Raw genomic sequence first — 10129 nt, 5'->3', positions numbered from 1 at the left:
AATGCTTCCTAATTGAATGCCCTGAGTGTTGGCGAGTCCACTACTGTTGCAGGCAGGGCATTCCACGCCCTTAATAATCTCTGAGTAAAGAACCTACCTCTGACATCTGTCCTATATCTATCTCCCCTCAATTTAAAGCTATGTCCCCTCGTGCTAGACATCACCATCCGAGGAAAAAGGCTCTCACTGTCCACCCTATCTAATCCTCTGATCATCTTGTATGCCTCAATTAAGTCACCTCTTAACCTTCTTCTCTCTAACGAAAACAGCCTCATGTCCCTCAGCCTTTTCTCATAAGATCGTCCCTCCATACCAGGCAACATACTGGTAAATCTCCTCTGTACCCTTTCCAATGTTTCCACATCCTTCCTATAATGCGGCGACCAGAATTGCATGACTTTCCGGTTGGTTCAATTGCTCTGTTTTGTTACCTTTGCTCTCGAGTCGCCAGGTATCTTTATGATACCGCCACGAGGTTCAAGTCCAAGTAATGATCAATAACTCAATACACCGATTAGTAAGGATTTAAAAAATCCTTACACAAAACTAAGCCAGACTCCCCGGCGCCAGTGGGAGCCAACACAAAAGAGGTTACCGAATACTTCAAGACCGCCCATCGATCAGGGAACCGCTCCAGTATTGGAGAAATCGAACCAAGCGATTGGAACAAAGTCCAATCACCTAGAACCAGGTACAGGGTCCGCCGCGAAAGGCGGGAAGCCCCTGGGGACTATAAAGTTAAACCCCCAAGTACAACTCGCTCTCTTCTTCCTGCCCGGGTCACCCAGCAACGCGAACCACCCTTGACCGTGACCGGTGCAGTGACCGCCGAAAGAAGTAAGTCTCAAGTCAACGCTCGCTACGAGATAGGTGCTCCTAGCTACCAATCCGTACCAACTTCGAATCCCGCAGACTCAGAACCCGAACGAAAGGCCATTTGTTCCCCTGACCTGGTGGGCCAGTCCAAAGTTAAGTATCGGCCTGTTAGTTGTAGAAGTAGCTTAGACGTAGAATTTGTGCATGAGTAGCGATTACTGTGTATAATAAATGTCCTTTGATTTGAATCTTACTAATCGGTGTATTGAGTTATTGATCATTACTTGGACTTGAACCTCGTGGCGGTATCATAAAGATACCTGGCGACTCGAGAGCAAAGGTAATAAAACAGAGCAATTGAACCAACCGGAAAGTCATGCAATTCTGGTCGCCGCATTATAGGAAGGATGTGGAAACATTGGAAAGGGTGCAGAGGAGATTTACCAGTATGTTGCCTGGTATGGAGGGAAGATCTTATGAGGAAAGGCTGAGGGACATGAGGCTGTTTTCGTTAGAGAGAAGAAGGTTAAGAGGTGACTTAATTGAGGCATACAAGATGATCAAAGGATTAGATAGGGTGGAGAGTGAGAGCCTTTTTCCTCGGATGGTGATGTCTAGCACGAGGGGACATAGCTTTAAATTGAGGGGAGATAGATATAGGACAGATGTCAGAGGTAGGTTCTTTACTCAGAGAGTAGTAAGGGCGTGGAATGCCCTGCCTGCAACAGTAGTGGACTCGCCAACACTCAGGGCATTCAAGTGGTCTTTGGATAGACATATGGACGATAAGGGAATAGTGTAAATGGGCTTTAGAGTGGTTTCACAGGTCAGCGCAACATTCAGGGCCGAAGGGCCTGTACTGCGCTGTAATGTTCTGTGTTCTATTACTTGGGTGGGGGGCTGTTCTTTCCTTCATTCACCCATGCGGGGTTCTGGTGTGTTGTAACTGCCTGTATATCTGCGTCGGCCTGCTTTTCCTCGGGATTTTTAATTGCAGGTTTGCTTTGTACAGACTGCTCCCAGGTGCGGGACAATCTTTTTACTACCCACTTCTCATTATGAGCCTCCTCTGAGGGATCATAATTGGCGCAAGCTTTTTTTCTGTTTCTGTGGCATGGGAGATAAGGGTGCGGGTCCATTTGGTCATGTTGTCTGGGGACAAATGGGCGCGGTCTAAGTCTCCAACGACTGCTGCAAAGTGGATCCACAGGCGTCCAGCGAACGCTGTGGGGTGCTCGGTTTTCTTTTGCCTGCATTTGTTGAGGCCATCTACGGGTTCACCCCGGTTATACCCGATCTCATCCAGGATCGCGGTATGTATTTCTGCAAGAGTGCTTCCTCCTACATTCTGTGGGTCGGGAAGGGCTGCTACAACTGAAGGGTCTAAACTTAAAACTGTGAGCTTTACATGCTCTCGCTCATCCAGGCTGTACATGGTTGCCTGCTGCTTTACTTTGGCAAAGAAATGGTGGGGATCTGAGGTGGGGAGGAACGGTGTGAGTTTCTCGCACACGTCCTGTAACTGGGTCACTGTTAAGGGGGTGGAGTGTAGAAATTCCACGTTGTCCGATATGGCTCTGCGGTGGGTGGTTACTGGGTTAATTGGAGCCTGAGCTATCTGCTCTGTGGGGGGTTGGGGCGCTTTCCTCTTCTGTAGCTTTCCCTGCGCACATGTTCCCTGAACATATCTCTGCGCTGTTTCATTTAATTCTTCCCAATCAGGGCCGTCTTCCTTATCTAATTTTGCTCCAAAGGTTTCCTGGAATCCTTTTTGGACTGAAAGCAGAGATTGCAGTTCTGCAATCTGCTTCCGGCACTTTGCGTGATCTAGTGAGCTTTGTCTTTGCTCCGTGGTGGCAGCATGGAGTGCTCTTAACGCTGCCTTCAGGTCACTACACTGCCTCTGCAATGCTTCTACCTGCTTCTCGGTTTCTTCACGTACCAGGACTGCACGTTGCGTGTCCTGATAGGCCTTTTCATACTGGGACTGGAAGCTGCTTAAGTGCGCCAGACAAGACTGGTGTGCCCTTTTGGCATCCTCCACCTCTCCGTCTTTTGCTGCCAGCTTCCTCCTTAAGTCTAAGTTCTCTCTTTCTACTTCGCTTACATCGACCTTACTCATTCGATGTATGCCTTCTACCTCTTTCCGGAGCATCCAAACGACCTCCTCTGTGCCTCACAACTGTATCAAGCAGGACACGATTGCCATCGGCTTGCGAGCTTTTCCTAAGCTCTTCTTGTGGATCTCGCTCAGGGTCTCCCACCAAGTATGTCCTGTACTCCTGGGGCCTGATTCCTCGTTGTCACAGAATTCGCTCCACAGGGCCCATCCTCTCCCTTTGAGGTACTTCCTGATCTCTTGCTCCCAAATGGGACAATCGCCCACTCCACTGCTGCTGGTCGATGCGACCGCAAATTCCTCGGTGTTCATGAGGCGTTGCATTGTCTGCATTGCCATCTTTCCTATCCGAATGCTGCTCTTCAAATTTGGGACAGGGGTATTAAGACGGTGCTGTAAATACGGGTACGGCTTTCGCTACTTTCCGAAATAGAAACTCCCGACAGTTTTGTCGCAACAAAAAATCTGTCAGTTTTACCTTATCGCCCTGTTAGTTACGCATGCATACACACACTTCCGAATTATGAGTATTGATCAGAACTGCTTGAATGCTTGTGGGTTTTTTTTTCCCCCAATTGGATCTCTAATTCAAATTCTGGGTTCTGCCGGAGTGGTTATGCCACTTCTAGATCGGGTCCCACCAGAGTCGCCAAATAATGTTGCTAACTTTCCGGTTGGTTCAATTGCTCTGTTTTATTACCTTTGCTCTCGAGTCGCCAGGTATCTTTATGATACCGCCACGAGGTTCAAGTCCAAGTAATGATCAATAACTCAATACACCAATTAGTAAGATTCAAATCAAAGCACATTTATTACACACAGTAATCGCTACTCATGCACAAATTCTACGCCTAAGCTACTTCTACAACTAACTAAACTTAACTTCGGACTGGCCCACCAGGTCAGGGGAACAAATGGCCTTTCGTTCGGGTTCTGAGTCTGCGGGATTCAAAGTTGGTATGGATTGGTAGCTAGGAGCGCCTATCTCGTAGCGAGCGTTGACTTGAGACTTACTTCTTTCAGCGGTCACTGCACCGCTCACAGCCAAGGTTGGTTTGCGTTGCTGGGTGACCCGGGCAGGAAGAAGAGAGCGAGTTTAACTTATCATAGAATTTACAGTGCAGAAGGAGGCTATTCGGCCCATCGAGTCTGCACCAGCTCTTGGAAAGAGCACGCTACCCAAGGTCAACACCTCCACCCTATCCCCATAACCCAGTAACCCCACCCAACACTAAGGGCAATTTTGGACACTAAGGGCAATTTATCATGGCCAATCCACCTAACCTGCACATCTTTGGACTGTGGGAGGAAACCGGAGCACCCGGAGGAAACCCACACACACACGGGGAGGATGTGCAGACTCTGCACAGACAGTGACCCAAGCCGGAATCGAACCGGGGATCCTGGAGCTGTGAAGCAATTGTGCTATCCACAATGCTACCGTGCTGCCCCTTGGGGGCTTGGGGGCTTAACTTTACAGTGTCCAGGGGCTTCCCGCCTTTCGAGGCGGATCCTGTACCTGGTTCTAGGTGATTAGATTTTGTTCCAATCGCTTGGTTCGATTTCTCCAATACTGGAGCAGTTCCCTGATCGATGGGCGGTCTTGAGGTGTCCGTTAACCTCTTTTGTGTTGGCTCCTGCTGGCGCCGGTGAGTCTGACTTAGCTTTGTGTGTCCCAAATGTTGCTATTGTTCCCGACGATTGCTCATTAGTATGTAGATGGCTGCTACATTATTATGCTGATGGTCACTGGTATCGAGGCTGTCTGGGCTTTTGCAGAGTTAAATACACAGTAAACCTGCACCTGCTGGTTTTTGCCTGTGTTGGCTGAATTTCCCTTCAGCCTTTGCCGTTCGCCATTTTAAATTGGGAGTTGGCCAATTTAGGTGGCTGCACTAGCATTGTGGATAGCACAATTGCTTCACAGCTCCAGGGTCCCAGGTTCGATTCCGGCTTGGGTCACTGTCTGTGCGGAGTCTGCACATCCTCCCCGTGTGTGCGTGGGTTTCCTCCGGGTGCTCCGGTTTCCTCCCACAGTCCAAAGATGTGCAGGTTGGGTGGATTGGCCATGATAAATTGCCCTTAGTGTTGGGTGGGGTTACTGGGTTATGGGGATAGGGTGGAGGTGTTGACCTTGGGTAGGGTGCTCTTTCCAAGAGTCGGTGCAGACTCGCTGGGGCGAATGGCCTCCTTCTGCAGTGTAAATTCTATGATCTATGATTCTAACCATTGTACGGTGGTTAATAAGGTGGGGCACATTCGTTCAGCATGTTGGAAGTTGTGTGGACAGCTTATAGGACTTGTTGGAGTACATTCTTTTTCCAATTAAGGGGAAATTTATTGTGGCCAATCCACCTACCCTGCACATCTTTGGGTTGTGGGGGTGAGACCCATGTAGACATGGGGAGAATGTGCAAACTCCACACAGACAGTGACCCGGGGCCATGATCGAATCCGTGTCCTTGGCACTGTGAGGCAGCAGTGCTAACAACTGCACCACCATGTCACCCTCTTGTTGGAGTTTAGAAGGAGAATTCTGAATAGGGAACAAAATATTTTGGAAAATATTACAGGGAAAATTGTAGCTTTAACTGAATTTAGGAGACCTGAGGTAAACACTGCTGTGGGAGCAGCTATGATGAATGAGGTAGATGAGATATATGCAGGGTTTTTGTCTGGGTCACATCATTTTCTTCAACTGATGTAGCCAAACCCATAACTATTTTAAGAGATACAGATGCTACGCAAAATCTTTTACTGGAGAAGGATTTGGTTTTCCCTCCAGAGAGTTCACTGAAAGCTGAGGTACTAGTGAAGACAATAAGTAGAAATTATATCCCGGTTCTATTGTATAAAGCATGATTGGAATGTGATTTAGTGTCAAGGCCCAGTAGTTAACAGAGTGGTTAAGGTGTTACCAGTGGACGGAGTAGAGTTACTTTGAAAGTGAATGATTTGGCAGGAATGAAGACTGTAACCTCCCATAATTACAGACAGTCCGAGGGAAGTACTATGGATAACGCACGAAAGACCAATGGCAGGACAGGTGGGAATTAGAGAAATTCATTGGGCATTAAATGACTCAAGGAAAGAAATGTTGAAATACATTAATCACACATCAAATGACAATGGGAGTCAATCTGATTCTGCTGAAATTATCTCCACGAGAATAATTCTTCACAGAAATTTGTTAAAGATTAAATCCAGTAGAGAACCAGACTCTGAGAACTCCAAGACTGAAGGTGATCTGAGGAAAGAGGAGTCCGAATCTAGTAATAACAGTGATGAAGATTCAGATGAGAGTTCTGAATTCGACTTGAGTTCTGATTATGAAGCAAAGATAAACAACGGCTACCGAATACACCTGTCACTAACCGATCTTGAATAGATGTTAAGTAATTCTTCCAAAGCTATGAAAGAAGACAGAAAATCAGAAGAAGACAGTAAATTGGACTTTTCTAAAAGTAATTTGTCACTGCCTCTTGCAGGAAAACCATTGCCATCCACTTTAGATTTTCCCCAGAGCATGTCTGTCTTGATACATAATAACATGGCATCAGCTATTCAGCAATGACTGTGAAATGACACCAAGCAAACAGCTGATTGACCCACCACCTTCAAGGTAAAGGAAGCAAATTGCAAAGGAGATGAAATAATCAGTGATCAATTCCTTTTGAAATGAGGAGGAAGGTGGATGAAGGACCAAACAGCGATGCTCAACCGCATTTGTTGACAAAAACAAAATTAATGAAACCAATAATGTGCCATCCTCTGATTCTGATAATGATGTGAAAAGTAGTTGCAGGACACCACCATTTAAAAGACCAATATCTATTCAATTCAGCACATCCACAACGTACACGCCTAGCCACAGGCTTCACCTTGGTATATCTGAAAGTAAAGAAGAAAAGTTGAAATATGGAAAGCATGAACTGTATAAATCTGTATTACTAAATGGAGATAACGGCCGGGATTCTCTGAAAATGTGGCTAAGTGTTGACGCCGGTGTAAATGCCGGAGTATTTCACGCCGTCATCAACGGGTCTCTTGGCCCAGCGATTCTGTTGGCCACAGGGGGCCAGTATGGCGCTGGAGTGCTCTGCGCTGCCGTACACGGCCCTGCACTGCTCGCCGTGCAACATAGTGGAGCCACACAGCGGGTCGACGCAGAAGAAGGTAGAGCCCCCCCCGGATCGCACACGCCGGCTGATCGGTGGCCCCCAATCACGGGCCTGGCCATCATGGATGCCCCTCCCAGAGTTTGATCCCCCCGCACCCCCCCTCCAGGACGCGGGTCCGAGCTCCCGTCGGGTGGAACAATGTTAGAACCCCGCCAGCGGGAATTCGGCCGGTTGACGGCGGAGAATCGCTGCGGGGGCCTCGTTCATCTGCCCCCGGCAAGCGCCACGCACGCGCACGACTGGCTGCGATTTTCCGGTCGCCAGAGAATCTCGTCCCGGCGTCGGACCGGCGTCATGGGCTGTCATCTCCAATTTTCCGAGCCGGCCCGAACTCGGAGAATCCCGGCCAAGAGCTGTGATTACGAAGGATCTAATGAAGAGGTAAAAGCTGTAAAACCAAGAATGGTGCATAAAAAGCCAACCAACTCTGTGAAGATTAAACCCTCAGCTTTACTTGACGCTGTAAGTAACCATGTGAAGGGGAAGAGGCAATTTAAAGCTGGAGGGGATCAAAAGTGCTTATTGATTTAAAATGAACCAAAAATTTCCCTCAACACTGACAATACTGCTTGTAGTCTAGCTGCAGAGGGGCTGGTTTAGCACACTGGGCTAAATCGCTGGCATTCAAGGCAGGCCAGCAGCACGGTTCAATTCCCATACCAACCTCCCTGAACAGGTGCCGGAATGTGGCGACTAGGGGCTTTTCACAGTAACTTCATTGAAGCCTACTTGTGACAATAAGCGATTTTCATTTTCAAGATACTCGAAATTTGGATAAGCATTCATTGGACGATCAGAAAAGACTGACTGCATTACACGAGGGTCAGAAAGAGACAGAAATGCAGAAGGAACTCATTCAGGCGGCACGCTCTAATTTGGACAGTCAGAAACCTGACAAAGGGAAGCACGTTGTCTTTGATTTTGAAGGAGAGTGAAAATAAGGCATTGTTTGAAGATATTGGAGGGAGTGCTAAAACCAAAGATGCAAACCTATCAGCAGAAGAAGAACAAAGGAAAGATCTAATAAAGATACTGAGAAAATATATGCAGCGTTGTAGGGAAACACCAGGAGGCATTCCGTTAACTAATCATGAGCTAGACGAGGAAACTCTGAGGCAAAAAAGCCACATCCATCTCGACTAAAACCACGGTGGTTGGTTCAGCTAGAGACTGAAGTACATTGCATGTTGGATATGTTGTGGAAACAAGCAAATATGCTGTGGTCCACAGAACGTCAAGTGGAGTTTGGAAGATTGGAGGCCATGTTAGTGGGTGAACCGGTGCTGGCTGCCCCAGACATTTCAGACCATTTAAAATGGCCACAGATGCCATTGACCTGAGTACTGCCAGCCCTTTAGCACTTTGAAGTATATGTCCGAAATGACAATGAACAAAGTTTAGTTTATCGGACCATAATTAGCTTGCGTTTATAGAAAAGTTTAAAACCTGGAACGCAAGATTATTCTATTGGAATTTATTATTAATACAGTTCAATGTTAAATGTTAAAATTGTACACATTCTCGGAAAGGATAATGTGATTGTGGATGCTTTGTCACGCTTTTAAGGACTGACTAGTTATCAAGGTAGAGACTTAATAATAATAATCGTTATTATTGTCACAAGTAGGCTTACATCAACACTGCAATGAAGTTACTGTCAAAATCCCCTAGTCATCACACGCCAGCGCCTGTTCAGGTACACAGAGGGAGAATTCAGAATGTCTAAATCACCTAACAAGCACGTCTTTCGGGACTTGTGTGAGGAAACCGGAGCAATTGGCGGAAACCCACGCAGACACAGAGAGAACTCCGCATAGACAGTCACCCAAGCGGGAATCGAACCTGGGACCCTGGTGCTGTGAAGCAACAGTGCTAACCATTGTGCTACCTTGCCACCCACTTGGAAGGGAACTTTTATAATGGGGATGGATGGAGGATATGTGTTTGTGTTTTATGTCTTGCATACATCATAATGAAACGTCCATGTCCTGACGTTTCTGTCTTTTAGCGAGGGAGGTATGTAAGGGTCCTTCCTGTTGATTCCCTTATTTCCTTTTATTTTTTTCTGTTATCATGTTGATCCATGGAAGCTTAATGGACATGTATCTTTAAGTCAAGCAGGAGAGAGAATGAGGAATTCCAATAGATGTAACATAGTATATGGTTGAAATTTTGAGCAGCTGATCTCACTCTGCGGCACCCCAGAAATGGGGTGGGACTCAGTACAATTGGTCTGCTGGTGACCAATGAATTGGCTAAAGGGCTATATTGTGCACAGTAACAGGTGGTGATTGGATCCTACCTGAGTGGGATGATTTCCAGAGACCTAAAGAATGCAGAGTTTGAGACGTTGACAATCAGGGGAAAGGGACCTGCTATCTCACTCTCCCTTGTGTTATCCCCAGGAAAGCTGCTGTATTTCTGAAACTGCAGAGACCGGAATGAATCTATAGTGAAACCCATTCCAGATTGGAACCAGGATACCTCAAACAGAAGGCCTTGAAGGAAGGTATGCTAAAAACAACCATCCAAAGCAAAAACTCTTAGCTGACGCTGAAATCATGAAATGCGATTGGGCAGAGAATAGGTTCCGACGCTAGAATCGCAGCATGCGCCAATTTGACGCCAAACAACAATTCTCCATCACCTCGACAGCGGCGTCAATGCAGTCTGAAATGCACATACAGTAAATACCATTTGCATGTCATTAGCGGGCCCGACCTGGTATTCTCTGGGGCCTCCGCAATGCTCCACCTCCGATGGGCCGAGTTCCCGACGGCGCGATTCAATTGTGCTTTTAAAAATTGTGAAACGGCATCGTAGCTGCTGAGGGAGAGAGAGGGGGTACAGAAAGTATCCAACAATGCCATAGTTTGCTGATAGTTGTGCCGCTGGATGGGGAGTTTCTGCCAGGGCCGGGGGGAGTGAAGCAAAGTGGCCAGGAGGTAGGCTGTGGGGTTGAGGTGGATGGGCATGGAACACCATTGCCACAGCTGGAAAGGCAGCTATGCAG

At 47.2% G+C, this 10129-nt stretch overlaps 1 pseudogene; it reads left to right on the top strand.

Moving 5' to 3' along the window:
* The first annotated feature begins 5969 nt into the window (after positions 1-5969).
* On the top strand, positions 5970-8259 carry LOC140406703 (uncharacterized; annotated as a pseudogene).
* The last annotated feature ends 1870 nt before the right edge of the window (positions 8260-10129 follow it).

The sequence above is a fragment of the Scyliorhinus torazame genome, chromosome 2 (genome assembly GCF_047496885.1).
Source record: "Scyliorhinus torazame isolate Kashiwa2021f chromosome 2, sScyTor2.1, whole genome shotgun sequence".
NCBI classification, from domain to species: Eukaryota; Metazoa; Chordata; class Chondrichthyes; order Carcharhiniformes; family Scyliorhinidae; genus Scyliorhinus; species Scyliorhinus torazame.
The sequence above is the reverse complement of the archived record's forward strand: the minus strand, read 5'-3'. Positions and strand labels throughout refer to the sequence as shown.